This window comes from Aethalodelphis obliquidens, unplaced genomic scaffold (genome assembly GCF_003676395.1).
Source record: "Aethalodelphis obliquidens isolate GAN/ISIS:26980383/991018 unplaced genomic scaffold, ASM367639v1 scaffold35, whole genome shotgun sequence".
Classification (NCBI taxonomy): Eukaryota; Metazoa; Chordata; class Mammalia; order Artiodactyla; family Delphinidae; genus Aethalodelphis; species Aethalodelphis obliquidens.
In genome coordinates this window covers 2302173-2322931 of record NW_020837979.1, presented here as the reverse complement: position 1 = coordinate 2322931, position 20759 = coordinate 2302173, and the positions used below count along the sequence as shown (strand labels likewise).

At 49.5% G+C, this 20759-nt stretch overlaps 1 protein-coding gene across 1 annotated transcript in view; it reads left to right on the top strand.

Moving 5' to 3' along the window:
* Positions 1–20759, top strand: part of GPR45 (G protein-coupled receptor 45) — an 87684-nt gene that overhangs the window by 7569 nt on the left and 59356 nt on the right. The gene's annotated exons all lie outside the window — the stretch shown is intronic.

Below are 20759 nucleotides of genomic sequence, written 5' to 3'. Positions count from 1 at the left end.
CAGCAGGCCCACTGACACAGATGCTCAGCCCTCACACACCACGGGAGGTGGCAGCCGCGAGGAGCTCTCAGTGTTTGTAAGGGAGGGCCAGCACCTCGTGTTTGCACGAGTGTTGATGTCAAGCGCCTCTACCAGGAAGCCTGTGACCCATTCCTCCAAATCAACAGTCAAGGGGCCATAAAAATCATCATCATCTCACAGAAATACTGCCACCTTCTTTGGTGACCAACTTTGTGGGCTACAGAAGATGTTCTTCTTATTGTAAGCCTTTGGTTAAGACACCATGAACTCATTACTGAAAACAAAGTAATCTTTGAGCACGAAGCTATAAAAACTGCTGAGCTTCAACACTGAGCAAAATATTGTCAGAATTTTTTCCTGTCATTTCTCGGAAAATATAAATTACTATAGAGGTGCAAAATGTGGGGGAATAAACAATTCAAGTCATATCAGTGTATTCCTTCAGCACAGGCCATTAGCTTTTTAAACTAAATAATAACATTTATAATACATATTTCAAAAAAGGAACCATACGGTAGAATTAGGTATTTCATTAGAATCAGAAGGTATTTAAAGGCCATGATTTTTGGAGTGAAGGCCTGCTTTAACCATGTGTTTCCAGACGTCTTGGGGCCTTGCTGCCTGGAGGGAGGGCCCCTCCCAGGGTTAGCGGGTCCCTGGCCACAGTAAACCACATGCCTGCCGCGTGCCTTTCAGGCAGTCACTTGCTGGCCTGTTGGCCTCCTCGTACCTGATCCTGATAAAACCTGGGTTTTACGCAGGGCCTCAGCCTTTCAGGCACTGTTCCTGCAGTAGCAGAATACGGGGTCCTAGTCTTGCTGTGTTGTGCTTTTTCTTACTCAATTTTTATTCATCAGACATTTATTTAACAAGTTATAAATACAAACCAGACAGGTTCCTTCTAGGAAATTTTCTTTAACGGATGGGAGGAGACCCCTTTAATAAAGTGGTAAATTCCTGTTACTTTTCATGAAATCACTGCTACTTTAGCTTTAACAAAAGTTAGGACCACTTTTGGATCTTCTATGAAAACTGTTCACGAGAACTCCAAATTTATTCCTTTTTCATTTTCCCAAGACTTGATTGTACTTCTCTTAAAAATGATTGAAACCTCCGCGGGGGAGCCAGCCTCACAGTGTGAGGTCCTTCTCTCCAAGTCGAGAATGCGAGATTCACACGAACTCTCCTGATGGCGTTCGAACCCTGTAGACTTCTCCGCCGAGGACACCGTCGTCCCTGTTCCCGCTCGGGGTCCCCCACTATTACACTGAATTTTGTATTGCCTTGAAGTGAGCGGAGGGTGGTAGAGGAGAGGCGTGTTTCACAGCGATTTGCAGATAAAGGAAAGGGAGCTGGACACTGCACATAGGTAGGTGGTTGTGTTTGGCTATGTGAGGACCTGTCGGTGGCAGGTGGCAAGAACCCCAGACTTGGGCTGTCTTTACACTGAAAAGGGGGACTTATTGGGAGGCTCTCAGGATTTCTGGGCTGGGCGGACATCCTGCAGGATGGGGGCCGTGTCCCAGGTCTCCCGGGCGCTCGGCTCCCAACCTGGCCTCTCACTTCTCGGGGTTCTTCCGACAGACTAGCGAGCTGGGGCCACTTCGGACCAAGGGCAGCTCCCACGGCAGCAGTGGTGGAGCGGGCGCAGGGGCAGTCCTAGCAGACAGCAGGTCCCGTCCCCGAAGGTGGGACTTGTGCCCCAGGGTCAGGCCTGGGTCGCTGCAGAGCTGTGCAGAGTGGTCGCCGCCGCAGCTGTCGGGGCCCCTCACCGCTAAGGAACGCTGGCCTCCACCCGCCTCCCCAGGCTCAGCCCTGCCTGCAGAGCCCCCCAGCCGCGCCGCCCCTCCGCTGCCTGGTGCTCGTGAGCGGCCCGGCCGCTGTCCCCAGCACCCTTTCCTCCCCTGCCGTCTGTTCCTCCCCAGCCCGAGCTCGTGGGCGGTGCGGGTCTGTGCGTGTTTCTCCCCGCAACAGAGGCAGCGGGAGGATTCTGCTGTCTGTGCCCAGCGCCCCCTCACGCCAGGCTTGGGAGTCAACATTCCCCCTGGGAGAAGGACGCCACTACCGACCCCTCGCTCAAACGTTCCGATAGCTCGGGAGGTGGGGCCTGCCTGCTCATCTGCCTTGCACGTCTGGATTCTTCCATCAGTCCATGGCGTCTTTACTGCTGGCTCCTCTGGTTCCCCCAGGAAGGGGGTTACAAAAAGTAGTCAACAGAGTTTTTGTCCTCAAAGCTTAGAATTTGCGTCTCTAATTAGAAAAACAACAAACACAGAGAAAACAATTAGAAGGCAATTAGGTCCTGCTGAGAAGTGTTGACTGAGCAGTAATGACACGGAGCTGAGGACGGGACCTCACCTGGCAGGTCGGCTGGGAGCTTCTGCGAGGCCTGGGGTGACACGTGCTCCGGAGACCACCGCCCTCCACCCACACCGAGCCTCCGCCCTCTGGTCTGAAAGGTGGGGGCAGGATCCCTGCTTTCCAGGGCTCCGCGGACCACTCAGAACTGGGGTGAGACACCTGGCAGTTTCCGAGACAGCAGGTCCTGGTGACTCTCCGTTGCCAGCGTCGACCAAAAACGTCAAAACTGCCTCGAGGAGGACGTGGGCCCTGCCCGGCGGGCAGCATTCAGAGATTGCGCCCCAGTTACTCTTGGTAGCCGCCCCCCTGCACAGCCCCCGGGGCCTTGTCTTCCTGAGGGAAGAAGTGACAGGAAGGCAGTGCCAGCTGCGTTACGGTCTGAGCTGCGCCGTGGGCATCCCTGCATCCCTGAGACGGGCTGGCCTCAGCCAGCCTGGCTGGAACTCCTGTGGACGTTCCCTCTTCCAAGGGCCCTCCTGGACCTGGCTTCTCTTCTCCCCAGCCGGCTGCCCACGGGTGGTGACAGGAGCGTCAGCCAGCTGCAGCCTGACACCCGGGTGCTGGAGGCTTTCTAGAAACATCTCTGCACACGAATACCGTTCAAGCTAGAGGGCCTGTCATACATCATCAGCACTGGTTCTCTTTCAAGATGATGCGAATGTAAACTATGTAAAAATTCTCATCCATGTTGGAGCAATGGAATTAGGTGAAAACAAAGGCTCCTCACCCTGGAAAGGCAGCGTATACAAGAGTGCCATCCTGTAACGCTGAGGGGTTCACGGAACCGCGGAAGTCCGTTCCTGGCCTGAGGGTCTCCACAGTGCCTCGTTGAGAATGCCCATTCAGTTCATGACAAGGATGGGACGAATTCAAAACTTTATGGTCATCTCAATTTTAGTGTCTGGGTTTCTTGTTCCTACCTTGAAATTACTTGTTTAAAGAGCATAGTGGGCTCGTTTTGGTCTTTATATATAGGCTTCCTAAACATAAGCTCCAGTATCCTCGTGTGGGATGGGATGGGCGTTTCTGACTGCCTGTGCGGCATCGCCCTCTGAGGTCTCCCTTGCCAACCACCCTCCTGCCCTCCCTGCCCCTCCTCTCCCTGTCCACCCCCTGCATTGGGATCTGCGGGGTCCATAGGGCAAGGGGCCAGCCCACCACCGTCATCTTGCCCTCATGTCCACATACTGCCTCAGAGACTCCCCGGCATGCGGGGAGAAATCACTTTGGATCTCAGAGGGTTTGCAGGGAGAATCTGGAGACCTACAATAAGCCACCCAAACTCCGAAGCGGATCTTTAAGTTACAAACTTAGCTGTCCCCACAGAGTGGAACCCACTCGTGGGTCACACAGATGAGAATTGAGATGTCCTGCTGGGCAGAGTGCATGACACAGGGCGGTTTGAGAGGTGACAGACAGGAGTGGCTCGGAGGGAATGGATGGGTATTTCTAAAACATCTAGTGTGGGGCTGTTACTACTCATTTCATTGTAGTACCAAGTCTTTCAGAATATTCTTCAATGATTTACTTAACTTCAGAGCTCAATAAATAGGGTAACAATAACTTGCTTGTGGTTTAGGAAATCTGTTTCCTTTAAATTAGAAAAATTAAAAAACTTGAACATTGAATAGTCTATACTTTTAATCTAATCAGGCGAGTGAATCCTAGCCTTAATGTTAAGGTGCTGCAGGCCACCAGAAAGGAATGCTGCCTGCCCGTACCCTGGTTTTAACCCAGTGAGGTAAACCCTCGGGGTTGGACCTCTAGCCCACGGAACTGTAAGGCAGTAAATTCGTGCTGTTTTCAGCCATCATGCTTGTGGTTGGTTACAGCAGCCATAGAAAAGTAATGCAGGGGACTTCCCTGGCGGCCCAGTGGTTAGGACTGCACTTCCAATGCAGGGGGCATGGATCCCTGGTTGGTTGGGGAACTAAGATCCCACGTGCCGTGTGGCACGGCCAAAAGAAAGAATAGGTGTGAGCATAGGTTATTGTCGGAGATGAGGCTGGCGCAGGAACTCAGAGGTCCCCGAGCGAGTCAGGAGGCAGGGCTTCTGGAAGAGATCTGTGCACTGAATCCCCGATGGAGCTCAGGGGACAGCCTTCCCTCAGGACGTTTCTGTAGCCAGTGCCTGAGGGAAGGCTCGTGTGGGCAATTTTACACCGTCTAATGGCTCTGCCAGCGAAGACTTGCTTATCTGGGGAAACATATTCCGGGATGTGCGAATTCTAAACCAAAAAGTGAAAGTTTATTTTCCCACACACGTCACTCTGTGCGCCTCTCTCCTGGACGGCTGGACTGGGCGTGGCTGCCTGGAGCCGGCTGGGTTTCAGGATGTGCCCTGCCTGGGGCCTTGGTAGCACTTCCAGCCTAGCTCCCGGGCGCAAAGCGGGCTGACGCCTTCCAGAGCGAAGGCGCGGTGTCCCTCGCAGAGCCCTGCGCTCTTCCTTTTACCCAACAGATGCTGATAGACGCAGCCTCACGGTGAGCTGAGGAGGTTTAGGGACCAGAAACAAAAGCTTGCGTGCTGGCTGGGGGGACGATAAGGTGTTACGTGGCTGGCCTTGCGCGTGGTGGAGGGTGCCCTGGAGCAGGGAAGGGGGGTTGGGACTGGCACAGCGGGGGGGGGGGGCAGCTGTTGCAGGGAGCCGTGAAGGCAGCAAGGAGTAAGCATCTTACACTTGGCACCGGAGGGCCCCCGGTCGAGGGGCTGGCCTAATGCCAAACCCCGGGAGCTGGCAGGTGTGGGCGGAGCAGAGGGAGGAGGATAGTGAGAGGAGAGGGCAGAGCCGGGCGGGGTGACGGGGAGGGCTGGAAGGCCATGGTTTCCCTGGCAGCAGACGGGAATCGCTGCACGTTCTGAGCGGAGGCTGGCGCGCCCTGTGTGTGCATCCGACCATCCTCGTGTTCAGGGGGCCTCGGGTGGAGCAGGGAATTCAGGCAGGAGGCAGTGCACCGAGTCAGGTGACGTAGCTGATGGCTGGGACCAGAGTGCAAGAAGCAGAGCTGGAGAGAGGACTCAGACCCTGGGTTTTGAAAGCTTAAGTCCAAGATCAAGTCCCTCGTGATGTATGTGAAGTGTGTGTCATCCCATCCCGTTACTTTGTCAAGGTGACCCGTAACTACCAGGTCAGTGAATAGTGTAACCCCTATGGCGGTCAGTTGAAGCGTAGTAACCCAATCCCGTGTGGAGGGAACATTTTGAAGGTTAATAATGAGGTGAGAGACAAGTGAATAAGAAAGAAGGGGATGTTTCATCAGTGTTCTAGATCGTGGTTCTCAGACGGGCATCAGAGTCGCCTGGAGGACTTAAGACACGTTCCGGGCCCGCCCCCGCCCCCCCCGAGTTTCGGCAGGAAGCCTAGAGCAGGCATCTCTAGCTGAGTTTGCATGTCCAGCTAGTTCCAGGCGATGCGGCTGCAGCCGGTCCGGGGATCCCACACAGGGAAACCCTGCTCCAGGTGTGAAGTGTCCTCCGGAAGGGGCAGCAGAGGGGAGCTTAGGCCTCTTTCCGTCCAGCTGTCACCAGCCAGAGGCTTCCCCAGGGAGGCCACGTGTGCGTGCTGGACAGTGGGAGACCACGGGCCCCAGGGGTCAGGGGCCGGACTCAGGGTCCCATTGGTGTGCAACCTCTGACACACACACCCCTTAACAGAGGTCCACAGAGGTTACCCTAATTGCTGGGTGAAAGGATTCCAAGTTTTTATTCATGCTAACATGATCAGATACGGACTAGCTCTTATTCCTGAATTGTGTTGAGACGTTGATTCATTTGAAGTGAAAAAAGCAGGTGGTAACTATTTCTCTTCTATCAAAGAATATTCATGTATTACATGCCTGTATTTGACTTATAAAATGTATTTGTGTCTAGATATCTTTATGCCCGTATTTGACTTATAAAATCTGTTTGTGTCCAGATATCTTTATGCAGTGAAATTATTGATTAGTTTTTACTTTCTTCTTTCATGTGTGGTTTGAACTTTTTAAAGCTCATTCATAACTTTTATAACAGGAAATAGTGAATTTCGCCTTGAAGTGTCCAGATTTCTAGCGACTAGTACCCTGGTTTAACCACCAGGTGGAGTAGTTTACAACCGAATAGGCTATCGGTGCAGACAAGGCGAAGGGGGTGAGATTCCCGCCCTCTTCCCTCGTTTCATCCAGGTGATTCCTGTACGCTGTAATGCCCCTTGGAAACATCAGGCGTACTAATTACATTTTTAAATCTGTCTATTGCAGATGAATCTCTAAATTCTGATTTATGTTTCACGTGCTTACATTTGAATTTATAATGATCTCACTTATTAAATTGATTCCCTTTTATTATATTAGTTTCAGGTGCACAACATAATGGTTTGGTATTTGTACACAGGCACACCTCCTTTTATTGTGCTTCCCAGATATTGCATTTTAATATATGTATACAAATTGAAGGTTTGTGGCAACCCTGCATGGAGCAAGGCTGTTGGTGCCCTTTTCCCAAAGCATTTGCTCTCTGTGTATTTCTGTCACATTTTAGTAATTGTCGCAATATTTCAAACTTTTTCATTATTACCATATTTGTTAGGGTGATCTGTGATCAGTGATCTTTGACGTTACTATATTGTAATTGTTTGGGGGGCCCACGAGTCACACCCATGTAAGATGGTGAACTTAATGGATAAATGTGTCTGTGTTCTGACTGTCCACCGACCAGCTGTTCCCCGTCTCTCTCCCTCTGCCCGGGCCTCCCTGCTCCCTGACACACAACAGTATTGAAATTCGGCCAATTAATACCCTACAGTGGCTTCTAGTGTTCAGGTGAGAGGAGGTTCATGCATCTCTCACTTTAAATCAAAAACTTGAAATGATGAAGCTTAATGGAGAAGGCATGTCAGAAGCCAAGGCAGGCTGAAAGCTAGGGTTCTTGTGCCAGACGGTTAGCCAAGTTGTGTATGCAGAGGAAAAGTCCTTGAAGGAAATTAAAAGTGCCGCCCCAGTGAACACGCACAGACGTAAGAAAGCAAACAGCGCTATTGCTGACGTGGAGAGAGTTGTAGTGTCTGGATAGAAAATCCTAACAGTCACAACAGTCCCTTAAGCCAAAGCCTACTCCAGAGCAAGGCCCTAACTCTTTAACTCTGTGAAGGCTGGGAGACGTGAAGAAGCTGCAGAAGAGAAGTTTGAAGCGAGCAGGTATTAGTTCATGAGGTTTAAGGAAGGAAGCCGCCTCCGTAACATAAAAGTACAAGGTGGGGACTTCCCTGGCGTCCAGTGATTACGACTCCACGCTTCCGGTTCAGGGGGCGCGGTTTGACTCCTGGTTGGGGAAATAAGATCCCACATGCCACGCAGCGAGGCCAAAAGATCTTAAAAAATAATAAAACATAAAAAGTGCCAGGTGAAGCAGCAAGTGCTGGTGTAGAAGCTGCAGCAAGTTACCCAGAAGATCCAGCTGAATAACTAATAAAGGTGGCTACAGTAAGCAACAGATGCTAAGTGTAGGTGAAACAGCCTTCTACTGGAAAAGGATGCCATCCAGGACTTGCATAGCTAAAGAAGAGAACTCAGTTCCTGAATTCAGAGCTTCGAAGGACAGGCTGACTGTCTTGTTAGGAGCTCTGCAGCTGGTGACCTTAAGTTGAAGCCAGTGCTCACTTACCATTCTGAACATCCTCGGGCCTTTAAGAATTATGCCTGTGCTCTGTAAGTGGAACATGACAACACATCTGTTTACAACATGCTTTACTGGATACTTTAAGCCCGCTGTTGAGAACTACTGCTCAGGAAAAAAAGGTTCCCTTCAAAATACTACTGCTCGCTGACAACGCACCTGGTCACCCCAGAGCTCTGATGGAGGTGGAAAATGAGATTAATGTTGTTTTTGTGCCTGCTAACACAGCATCCATTCTGCAGCCCGTGAAATTACTCAGGGAGGAATTTTAACTTTCGAGTCTTACCATTTAAGAAGTACATTTATAAGCCTGTAGATGCCACAGACAGGGATTCCTCTGATGCATCTGGCCAAGTCAACTGAAAACCTTCTGGAAAGGATTCATCATTCCAGACGCCATTAAGAACGTTCCTGATTCATGGGAAGAGGTCAAAATATCAACATTAGCAGGAGTTTGGAAGAAGTTGATTCCAACCCTCATGGATGACTTTGAGGGGTTTGAGACCTCAGTGAAGAAAGTAACTGCACATGTGGTGGAAACAGCAAGAGAACTAGAATTAGAAGTGGAGCCTGCAGATGTGACTGAATTGCTGCCATCTCATGAGAAAACTAACGGATGAGGGGTTGCTTCTTACGGATGAACAGAGAAAGTGGTTTCCTGAGTTGGAATCTACTCCTGATGAAGATGCTGTGAAGATTGTTGAAGTGACAACAAAGGATTTAGAATATTCCATAAACTTAGTTGATGAGGCAGCAGCAGGGTTTGAGAGGATTGACTCCAGTTTTGAAAGAAGTTCTACTGAGGGGAAGATGCTATCAAACAGCATTGAAGGCTGCAGAGAAATCGTTCAGGAAAGGAAGAGTCGTCAGTCGATGTGGCAGACTTACTGCTGCCACCCCCCAGCCCAGTCAGCAGCCATCAGCACCGAGGCCAGACCCTCCAGCAGCAAAACGATCAGGCTCGCTGAAGGCTCAGGTGATGGTTAGCGATTTTTAGCAATACAGTATTTTCTAATTAAGGCATGTGCATTTATTAGACATAATGCTACACTTAATAAAGTATAGCATAAACATCGCTTCTGTATGCGCTGGAAAACCAAAAATTTTGTGTGACTCGCTTTACTGCAATATTCGCTGCACTGCGGTGGTCTGGAACCGAACCCACAGTATCTCCGAGGTCTGCCTGTATATTGCAGAACTTACCATAGTAAGTCTGGTTCACATCTGTCACCATGCATAGTTACCAGGAAAATTATTCTTCTTGTGATGAGGATAACTTCCGTCCTCTTATGAAAGGTGGATTGCTGGAAAAGACCAGAAGCTGAGTCACAGGACTTGGCAGCAGTGTCTTGCAGGGAGGGAAGGAAGATTCCTGCAGACAGGAGGCCGGACACCCCTGCTTCCTCCTCCAGCCGCTGCCCCTGGGATAGACTGGCTCCCCTTTGACTGCGAGTTGCTATTTCAAAACATACATTTACATCAGTGTTTTGAGTATTAATAAACTCTCTAAATGCTAGTTTACAAAAAAAGGAAAAAAGTGGAGAGAATTTAACTCAAAATAGTGGAAGACCACTATTAAGAGACTGAGAAGCAAAACCAACGCGTTTGGGACGGGGCGTTCCATCCTGAGACTGAGGTGCCGGGGGTGGGAGTGGATGAGAGCGTGTGGGTGGCCCCCAGGGACCTGCCCGGTGGCGCAGGCACTGTGTGGGCCACGTGCTGGCTACGGACTTGGCCAGGACGGCCCTCTCTCCCCTTCCCCGCCTTCCCCACCCTGGCAGGACATGCAGGCTGAGTTTAGCCAGCACGTTCCTATCAACAGCATCCAGGTGCGCTGTGGCCTGCGGGGTGACCCAGGCTGCCACGGGACCAGGGGGACCACCCTGGTCGTAAACACTCACCCTCCACGCTGTGGAGTGCAAGGGTTCCAGTGGAATCGCTGTATCACGTGGAATTGCTGTATCACATAAACTCCATCTTCTTTTCTTTTTTTTTTTATAAATTTATTTATTTTTGGCTGCATTGGGTCTTCATTGCTGTGCCCGGGCTCTCTCTAGTTGCAGTGCACGGGCTTCTGATTGCGGGGGCTTCTCTTGTTGTGGAGCATGGGCTCTAGGTGCGCAGGCTTCAGTAGTTGTGGCACGCGGGCTCCGTAATTGTGTCTCGCGGGCTCTAGAGCACAGGCTCAGTAGTTGTGGCTCACGGGCTTAGTTGCTCCGCGGCATGTGGGATTGTCCTGGACCAGGGATCAAACCCGTGTCCCCTCCATTGGCAGGCGGATTCTCAACCACTGCGCCACCGGGGACGTCCCAACTCCATCTTCGTAGACCTCCATACCGTCAGAGGATGGAGGGGAAATATTCAGCTATGTTCTCTTTTCCATAGGCTGATAACTAAGAAGATTCAAGGCTGCTTTTCTGTTGTTCTAACTAGCGCTGTAGCGTTCAAAGTGAGTTTACCAAATGCAGAAGGAAAACAACCCACCCGTAATCTTACCATTATCCGCAACCAACAGCTAGTAGCATTTTTAGGAATTCTGTTATGTATATTTTCACGTGAAAGCATATTTTACATCATGGTAATTAGAACATACATACCATTTCAAAACTGATTTCCATTTACTATCATATAACCACTTTGAGCTTCATAATCATCATTTTAATGACCTCAGAATATTCCATCCAGCGAGCATATGTTTCCCAATTTACTTAACTAGTTTCCATACCGTTAGCCACGTGTGCTTTTAAAAAATAATACCGTAAATGATGTACGACCAGCATACTTGCTTTGTCTTTCATTTGTCCTTAGGGTCAATTCCCAGAACTAACTTTATCAAGTCAGTGGCACGAACTGACTTTATACCGGTAGCCAGTGACTCCGTAGAGCCTCTGCCATTTCCGGGGCGCGTGTGCCAGCCCCACGGCCAAGATCAGCACCGAGCATTTCCCTTTTCAAGAGCTCCAGCTTTTCCAGGGTCTCTGCCCAGTGGACGCCCAGCCGTTCCTACTGCCCCTGTCTGTTCTCAGGTGGCCCCCTCTGCTAGGGGTGAGTCTCGTCTGGTCACCCCGTCCTCCGGCCTCCCAGGCCTGGGATGTCTGCACAGTTCCTTTCCTCGGTGGGGATGTGCCTGCTGTCCCCAGGGCCCCTCAGCAGCCCCTGCCCTCTCCCCCTCATCCCGGCGCCTGTCCACACCTTTCCGTACCCCACATCCACTCCACTCCGCCAGGCCCAGCCCAGGGCGGTTCCACCACATTGACTGATCGGCTCTTGCCAAGGTCACCAGTAATGTTAACTGCAGAGGTCAGGGGCATCTTTCAGGTCCCTTTCATTTGGTCTCTGTGAGGCACTGGACCCCACCCCTCTGGAAACTTTCTCACCGCCTTGGATCCCACATCCTCCTACCCTTCTGACGCTTCTCTGTAAGTGTCCTCTCTATCCTCTTTGTTGACCCAGCTCCTAACCTTTGGCGTCCCCCGAATAGAACAGATGGCTCACGGGGCAACGCAATGGGGCCTCACCCCCTCTCTCTGTGCTGTCGTGTCGGTTCTAAAATTTACAAACCCAAGTGTGCCCCTTACCCGGCTTTGAGGCTCCCCAGTCCCTGGGTTTCAGTCTCTCCCTTTTATTCTAGACACACAACCCATGAACAAGCCCATCTGCTTCTAAGATTCTAACCCTCCGCACGCTAACAAGTGCCCGGTCTGTGCCCCCAACGAGGTCTTCCCTTTGAGTGTGTCTTTAATATAACTGCCTCTATCTGAATGCCCCATAACATCTCAGATTCAGCAGGTACCGAAGAGAATTATTGTCCATTGTCCCCGCCCTGCCCTCCCTTCAGGTTTACCCGTGTTCTCTTAGTGATGACACCTCTCTCCAGTATGCAGTCAAGTTCAAAAGCTGTCCACCACTTCAGCCCCTTTCCCCTTCCTCACATCCATGGTCACTCACTCACGGGGAGCTTGTCCGTCGCACCCCGAGACTCTCAAACCTCTCCCCTCTCGACCATCCTTCTCTGCTGCCTGAGTTCACAGCCCTTGTCAGCTCCTGCCTGGATAATTCCAAACGCCCCGCAAAGGGCCGCCATCCTGCAGCCCTCCCCTCCCCGCACATCCCGAGTGGTGCTGGGTTCGGTGTGAGCAGGCAGGCTTCCCGGGTTCAGTTACAGACTCTGTCTCTTGCTATCTGCATAACTTTGGACAGAGTTTCAACTTCTCTCCACTTGCCCACATGTACGGTGAGACAGAGCACCTTCCTCGCAGGAGTAGGTGTGAGGGTGGAATGAGGGTTACGTGAGTGAGTACACGTCCAGTACTTGGGACGGTACCTGGCGCATAGAAAGCACCCATTAAATGTCACCGCTGTCATCATCATCGTCGTCTCTGCACCACCAGGGAGACCTTTCCAAAGGAAAACTGTGGTCCAACCAGTAACCTACTGAGAACCCTTCCGTTCAGACAGATTGAGAACACCCACATTCATAGCAGCACTATTCTCAGTAGCTAGAAGGTGGTCACAACCCAAGTGTCCGTCGACAGATGAATGGATAGGCAAAATGTCATCCATACCTGCAATGGAGTTTAGCCTCTAAAAGGAAGGAAATTCTGACACGTGACACGACATACGTGCACCTGACAGATGGTATGCTCAGTGAAATAAGCCTGTCACAAAGAGACAAGTGCTCTGAGGCCCTGGAGTCATCAAATCCATAGGGACCAAAGTAGGTGTGGGAGGCCAGGGACCGGGGGAGGGGGAGTGAGTGTTTAATGGACGGAGTGTCAGGTTGGGAAGATGAGAAAGTTCTGGAGACGGGTGGTGGGGATGGTTGCACAGCAACGTGAATGTCCTCAGTGCCACTGAGCTGTGCATGTAAAAATGAGCAGAAGGATAGAATTGTATGTACCACAATCAAAATAAATCAGTAAAAGCCCTCAGTGTCTCCCCGTTGCCTGCAGAGTTGCAGCATCACAGTCGGTGCCGCACGCTCTTGAGGCTCCGTCTCAGCTCTTCTTCTCTGGCCTCGTCTCCTGCCTCTCCCTGAGCCGCAGCTACGTAGCACTGCGGCCGTCTCTTGGGCCAGGAGCTTGGACCACACTCAGCCTCTGCCGGGTGCTCCGGTGTCTTGATTCATGCCCACTTCCTGACCTTCTGGTCTTGCCAGTGGACTTTCACTTGGACAAATCACAACATAGACTTGTTAAATATTAGAAATTACTCTAGTTGAACCCTCTCATTGACAGATGGGGAAACAGGTCCCCAGTGTACCTGAGAGCGCACAGGTTGGTGTTGCAGCCAACATAAGGTTTCCCGCCTCCCAGCTCTGCGTTCCTGATATTACACTTTGGCAATCACAGTGTTCATGAAAAAGCAAGTCCTAAGCTGGGATTGAGGCTAGATGCTGCCATGCGGAGGCCACAGACAGGCCCTAAGAACCGGGGAGCTCCCAGGTCAATGCGGATCCCATTTGCACCTTATGGCCACACAGGACAAACTTTTTCATTAGTTCATTCAATCATTTGTATATCCATCTGTCCATCCATCCCTCCATCCATCCATCCAATCCTCCATCCATCACTCCATCCATTCCTCCATCCCTTCATCCATCCATCCATTCTTTATTATTATTATTATTAAATTTTTTAATAAATTTATTTTATTTACCTTTGGATGTGTTGGGTCTTTGTCACTGCATGCAGGCTTTCTCTAGTTGCGGCAAGTGGGGGCACTCTTCATTGCGGTGCGCGGGCTTCTCACTGCGGTGGCTTCTCTTGTTGCAGAGTACGGTCTCTAGGTGCACCGGCTCAGTAGTTGTGGCTCACGGGCTCAGTAGTTGTGGCACAAGGGCTTAGTTGCTCCGCGGCATGTGGGACCTTCCCGGACCAGGGCTTGAGCCCGTGTCCCCTGCATTGGCAGGCAGATTCTTAACCACTGCGCCACCAGGGAAGCCCCATCCATCCATTCTTTCTGGGAGGTGGCCTAGCTAAGGGTCCAGGTCTGAACTGCTTAGTCTGAGTCCTGTCTCTGCCACCTATTTGTGTGATATGAACAGGTTATTTGCCTCCCGGGGCCTCACGTTCCTTATCTGTAAAATGGGATAACCATACTACTTGCTTCATAAGGTGGTTATAAGGAATAAATTAATTAACGTGTAAATGCTTACAAAGGTGCCTGGCACATGGTAAGTTATGTGAGTCTTCGATTCAGCACTAAATTGAGGGAGAAGTATCTCTAATTCTGGAAGAAGTAATGCACAGGCTGGCCTTTGGAGACCCTTCTGCCACCACCGTTGGCATCATGAGCAGTAATGATGGTGTGCAAGTGCGGGGCAGAGAGGCCCAGGCTTCACGGGGTGGAGGAGCGTGGGGTCCCGGGAGGCGTTAGCTCATCTTTGTGCTCGTGTGTCCCTGAGCTTGAAATTAACTAAGACGAATGAATGTAAGATTTCAAACAATATTTTGATATTATGCAAATAAGATAACAAAGTTTGTTTAGAAACATTAGCATAAGTAAAATGTGAAGTTTATGAGCTTTTCTAATGAGAAAGGCAAGAAATAAAGCTGAGTGGTGATTTCTGATGATTCATCTGTATGATAAGAGGCATTAGGATGGTGTCAAGGAGGAAGCGTGAGGATCTTGGCACGTCTGGCAGAGCCTCTGCATTTAAACCGGAGGGATTTCTCTCTACTTCTGTGTCTCAAAAGTCATTTCAGGGGTTAGAAAGTCTTGGAATATTAATAATTTAAATTGAAAACTTCCCCTTTTAACATACAAGAACTCCTGATTATCCACTGATTTGCATCAACTACAAAACAGGAAAGAATTTCGTAAAAGGCATTTTAAGCTGCTCACTTTATTTTGTTAAATGGCTGGCGGGGGTGAGGCAGTGTTTTTGCAAGCACTGATGAATATGGCTAAGTTTTCTCTAACTTAAGATATATTTACTCCAGTTTGAGATCAAATAAAACTGCTACGAGCATCTGTGTACACGTTTTCGTGTGAACCTAAGTCTTCATTTCTCTAGACAGAGGTCCAAGCCTTCAGGTCACGTGGTCGTGGCCTGTCTGGTTTTATAAGAAACTGCTGAACCGTTTGCTGGGGTGGCTGAACCGTTTTACATCCCCTCCAGCCGTGTGTAAGTGGCCCAGCGTCTCTGCATCCTTGAGGGCATTTGGTGTTTCACCATTTTTTATTGTAGCCATTCTGACAGGTATGTAGTGTTATTTCAGTGTGGATTTAATTTGCGTTTCTCTGATAGCAAACGACAGTGACCCTCTTTCCATGTGCTTATTTGCCAACTGTGTACCTTCCTCCGTGAAGACATGTCCTGTCTCCATTCATGTTTTTTGCCCACTTCCTAACTGGATTGCTTTTCACTGTTGAGTGTTCAGAGTTCTTTATACGTTCCACTTGCAAGCCCTTTATCAGATATGTGGTTTGTTAATATTTTCTCACACTTGGTATCTTGTGTTTTCATCCTGTTAAAAGGATATTTCACTAAGCAAAGGTTTTTCATTTAGAGGAGGTTGTTTTCTTTTTATGGACGCTGCTTTTAGTGTCGAGTCTAAGAACTCTTCTCTGAGCCCTAGCTCCCAAAGACCTTCTTTTTCCCTAAATGTTTTATAATTTTACACTTTTTACATTTATGTGTTTTTAAGCCTGTGATTCATTTTGATATAATTTTCATTGAATAAGGTGTGGTGTTGGGTCGAGGGTGTTGGATGTTTTGCCCTGGGGGTGTCCAGTTGCTCCAGCATCATTTGTTGAAAAGACTGTCTTCCTCCGCTGAATTGCTGTGGTACTTTTTCAAAAATAGTTTCATCTTTTGATAATAGATCCACAGCGGTATTTGTTTCTGAGGAGGAATGTAAGGTTAGATGAACCAAATGTTGTAATTTTCCTTCTGTTTTCTCCGTGTATCAACACAGAGTTTCCCATGAGATGCTGGGATGGCAGTGGAGGGGGTTTATGTACTAGGGGAGCCTGTGGTGTTAGAAATGCAGTAGGTCAGGTCTGTTCTATTACAATTTTAACAAACCTGGGGCTAACACTTCCAAATGCATGTGGAGCCCTTCCAGACAGTCACCCCAGGACCACTTCTCAAACCCTGGACCACTTCTGTGCACTTCCTGCCAGAGCCAGGACAAATGAAGAAAACCAATCTCACCATTGGCAAGGGAGAGGGGAATCTACACTGTGCAGAGATGTCAGGTGAAAGCCGAAGGGTGTCCTCTGGATTTGGCGCAAATGAGGTCATTGGTGACCTTAGTAAAGCGGGTGTGGTAGGGTGGTGGGAACAGAACCCACAGTGCAGTGGGGTGAGGATGTGGGTGGGGCCAGGCAGAGAGGACCCAAGGGATGTAGCTGAAGGAGGGCCTGGGCCCCGAAGGCTTGGTTTTGTTCTGAGATAAGGAGGCTGGAGTGTGTACAAATTCCAATGGAATGGGGGAGAAAGTGAAGATGGGGGAGGAAGTGAAGATGGGGGGAAGTGAAGATGGGGGAGGAAGTGAAGATGGGTGGAAGTGAAGATGGGGGAGGAAGTGAAGATGGGAAGTGAAGATGGGGAGGAAGTGAAGGTGGGGGAAGTGAAGGTGGGGAGGAGGTGAAGGTGGGGGAAGTGAAGGTGGGGAGGAGGTGAAGGTGGGGGAGGAAGTGAAGATGGGGAGGAAGTGAAGGTGGGGAGGAAGTGAAAGTGGAGGAGGAAGTGAAGGTGGGGGCGGAAGTGAAGATGGGCGGAAGTGAAGATGGTGGGGGGGAAGTGAAGATGGGGAGGAATTGCACATGGGGGAGAAGTGAAAGTGGAGGAGGAGATGAAGATGTTAGGGAAGGAGGCGAAAGTGGGTGAGAGAAGCCCTGTGAATGCCAGGGAAGTGAGGATAGGCGAGGAAATAACCCCAGACAGGAGAAACTTCCCTTTTTCCATTGAAACAGCAGAGAACCAAGAGCACATTGGTGTAGACGCAGATCACAGGTGCATTTGATGGCGGAAAGCTGTGTGGACTAGTGGGTCTTTCCAGGATGGAAAATGTGTGGTTGCTTTAGGGGTGTGTATGTGTTTCTCAACGATTGAGGGGTGACACCGGTATTTGCTGCACAGAGGCCAGGATGCTGAGTGCCCTGCAGTGCTGGGACAGGGATTCACCTTTTCCGAAAATGACCCACCGGAAGCAGTGCTTACTGACACGGCCACTGCCTGCAGCCGTGAGCATGACCATACCCAGCCCTGATTTCTAAGTACTGTTTTGTACTAAAAAGGAATCAGTGCTTGTTGGAGAAGTGACTGCTTTGACCAAGGCAGGGAATGTACGAGGCGACCTTGGGTGGCTTCGTGCAGTGTCTTACAAAGTTAACCATCCGTTTACCATACGGCCAAGCGGGACCAGCCTGGGTTATTACCCAAGAGAAATGAAAACTACGTCCACACAAAGACTTGTATGTGGGCAACTTTTGTGTCAGCTTTGCTCTCACTAGCTCCATACTGGCAAAACCTAAATGTCCACCAGCAGGTGAATAGATGTACAGGTTGTGGTCTAGCCCTCAGGGCAGGGCTACCTAGAAGTAACAGAGGGTCACAGACGCTCCTGGCCACATGGGTAAACCTCAGACACATCATGCTGAGTGAGAAACTAACAGACATAAAAGAACGCACGCTGTCTGACTCCATTGATATGGGATCGGAGAAAGCTGAGACTGATGGGGGCTGCTGCGGGGGAGAGCTGACTGAAGCGGCAGGGGAAACCTTTGCGGGATGATGGAGATCCTGCGTGAGCGGCGGTGGTCACGCAGGTGTGCACCTGTGTGAAACTTCCCACCCTCCACAGTTACTGGGGGTGTATTTTATTTTCTGTAAATAATATTGCAATGGAATTGAGTTTTAAAGACTGAGGGTATGGTGGGAGGGGGTCCCCAAGGACCCAGAAGCCACGTTGATGGACTTCCTCTGGTCCCAGTCGGGACAATCTAAGCATCAAACAGAACAATGACTATAAAATAAGGAAGACATAAAAATCTAGGGGCCATAAGGAGAGAGGGGGGAGCCTGTCCGTATCTGGGGATCCTTAAGCAGGAAGTACACACATAAAGAAAAGCCAGTGAAGGACTATTGGCTAAGTCAGAGTGGGTGGGGAGCCAGCCCGGCGTGGGCTTTGGGTGCTGATAAAGTTCTCTTTCTTGGTCTCGGTGGCGATTACACCCAGTGTAATCTAGAACTGTCCCGTTCATCCGCACATGCCTGTACGGATGTATCTCACAATAAAAAGTGCCCCTCCCGTGTTCAGAGAAGCATCAGAAATGCAAGTAGCCCATGTAGAAATGCTATTTCAGTCCACTGGTTCCATTTCGCTGATCAAAGCGCCTACTGTATTTGACAAGGGGAAATGCCTATGTAATTTAAAATAGAACTAATTCTTACATAAATGTTATCCAGAAAACCATTTTTGAAAATAACAGATAGGGCTTCTTAGATAAGCCAAGATGAGAAATACCAAATTGTCAGAAGGGAAACAGTTTCTAATAATTTAATTTTTGTCTCCTCAATTTAGAAGACTTCAAATATTCCTTGAGCTAGAAAATGTCTACTCCTTTCTAAAACTGGAAAGAGGAAAGGAATTGCAGAATCTCCTTCATTTGAATTAACATCCAGCTAACTCAGGGTCTTAAGTGGGTGGCATTCTCAGGCTTCCTTTGAAAATATTAATGTTATCAAACGAAGTTTGATTTTCATAAAAAGGAATTTGATTAGGACCTTGAGGAGAACTGATTAGAGGCTCATGTTTCCTGAGGTTCGAGTCCAGGGCTCTGGGCTCATTGGCGGCTGCTGTTTTGGCCTTGGTTCTCCCTCAGGGATGTTCCCTGCTGCCCCATTATTACGCTGATGACAAAAGGCTGGATGATTGAAATGGAAAGTAACAGGCAGATTCCATCTCTCCCACATCCAGCTTGGGTGAAAACCTTTTCATCTTCAGAGGGTTTTTTTCCCCTTCATTTTAACACATTTATTCCTCTTTGCCCAGAAAATTATTTTGGTCTCAGACAACTCTTATTTATTCATTCCCGTGGATGAAGGCAGAAGCCTGGATAATGCAAAATGATACAAATTCAGAAACTCTTTATATTTGACTTTCAGATGTGGGCTTGTACTTACATTTGATTACGCGTATATTTAATATTCTGAGGATTCAGTTCAGACAAGATAACCGAGTCGCAGGATAAGCATCTAACTGGAAAAGTGTGAGCCGCTCCCCCAGGTCCGACCACACTCCCGAGCTCACTGGCAGCGGGGGGACAGGAAACAGGGCTCCAGACAGAAGACAGACAGGCCCTCTAAGCCCGCCCTCTTCTCGCCCTCTTCCTGGAAGCGAGGGAAGCCAGCGCTTCTGGGCATCCTGGACGCTCTGTCCCCAGTGCCGCTCTCCACCTTAGCGCACGTGCAGTACGTGCTGCTGAGATCTGCGGTGGGGGCTCGGCCGCTGGGATGCTTGCTTTGCACGTGTCCAGAGAATGCTTATCTAGGCTTTCCTTCCTGCCCCACCCACACTCGGGAGCAAATTCCACCCGAGGGGCGGGCATCCCAGGGGCCACCCTGGAGTCTGTCCTCCCTCCATTTTTTATATATATATATATAATATTTATTATATATTTTTTTATTGAAGTATAGTTGATTTACAGTGTTGTGCCAGTATCTGCTGTGCAGCTGAGTGACTCAGTTATACCCATATAGACATTCTTTTTCATATTCTTTTCCATTATGGTTTACCACAGGATATTAAGTATAGTTCCCTGTGCTATACGGTAGGACCTTGTTGTTTATCCATTCTAAATGTAATAGTTTGCATCTACCAACCCCAAACTCCCACTCTATCCCTCTCCCACCCCTTCTCCCTCTTGGCAACCACAAGTCTGTTCTCTATGTCTGTGAGTCTGTTTCTGTTTTGTAGATAGGTTCATTTGTGCCATATTTAGATTCCACATATGATATCATATGATATTTGTCTTTGTCTGACTTACTTCACTTAGTATGATCATCTCTAGTTGCATCCATGTTGCTGCAAATGGCATTATTTCGTTCTTTTTATGGCTGAGTAATATTCCATTGTATGTGTGTACCACATCTTCTTTATCCATTCCTCTGTCGATGGACAGTTAGGTTGTTTCCATGTCCTGGCTATTGTGAATAGTGCTGCTGTGAACACTGGGGTGCGTGTATCTTTTTGAATTATAGCTTTGTCCACGTGTATCCCCAGGAGTGGGATGGCTGGATCATATGGTGGTCCTATTTTTCGTTTTCTGAGGGACCTCCATACTGTTTTGCATCACAATTATGATGTTTATAAGCAGTCCGTCCACCAGAGCGGGCTCATGAGGTAGAACAGGCGCCCACAGGTGTGACAGGTGCACACAGTCCGGCTGCGAGGATGGCTCCGCGTGGGCCCTCTGTCTCCCGCACGCTACCTGGAGCCTAACCACGTTGGGACCCTCGTCCTGACGGTAACCCAGCATCTCCGTGGCAGAGACCACAGTCCTTCCCAGCTTCCTTCTGCCCCGCGCGCCTCCCCTTCTAGAAACTGCAAAGGTTTATTTGTGACAAAGGTTTGTGCTGGGGTTTTACTGCCAGGAGAGAACTGGAGAGTCGTGGCAGGCAGGTGACATCATCGGATGTGTATCAGAGACAAGTCAAGTTTCACAAACGAAAATTATTGGGGAGGGGGGTGGGGAAGGAAAGACAAGAAGG